We start from the raw sequence: 364 nt of genomic DNA, 5'->3' as shown, positions 1-364 counted from the left end.
CACAGAGGAAGTCTCTTGTGGAATTGACATTCTTTTTTAAAAAAAGACGCTACCAGAAAAGATAGAACTCCCTGCACAGTTCGAGAGAAAGTTAATATAGAGTGAAATATGGTTGCTAATTTGGGTTACTTTGATGGAGGGCAGAACTACAGCAAGTATCCTATTTTCTCTAGTCCCACAGTAAGAGGAAGGCACATATTCTTAAAATAACCTAAAGAGCAAAAAAAAAAAAAAAACCACCCTCACTATTTGCCCACCAAAAATTTGTGTAATGTCATCTTCACATAAGGATTCCCAAAGCTCTCTATTTTAGTTTTATATAGTTAAACAATTGAGGAGTCACAAATTATATATTTGCGTGAGA

The sequence above is a fragment of the Macrotis lagotis genome, chromosome X, assembly GCF_037893015.1.
Source record: "Macrotis lagotis isolate mMagLag1 chromosome X, bilby.v1.9.chrom.fasta, whole genome shotgun sequence".
In the NCBI taxonomy this organism is placed as follows: Eukaryota; Metazoa; Chordata; class Mammalia; order Peramelemorphia; family Peramelidae; genus Macrotis; species Macrotis lagotis.
Note: the sequence above shows the minus strand (reverse complement) of the source record.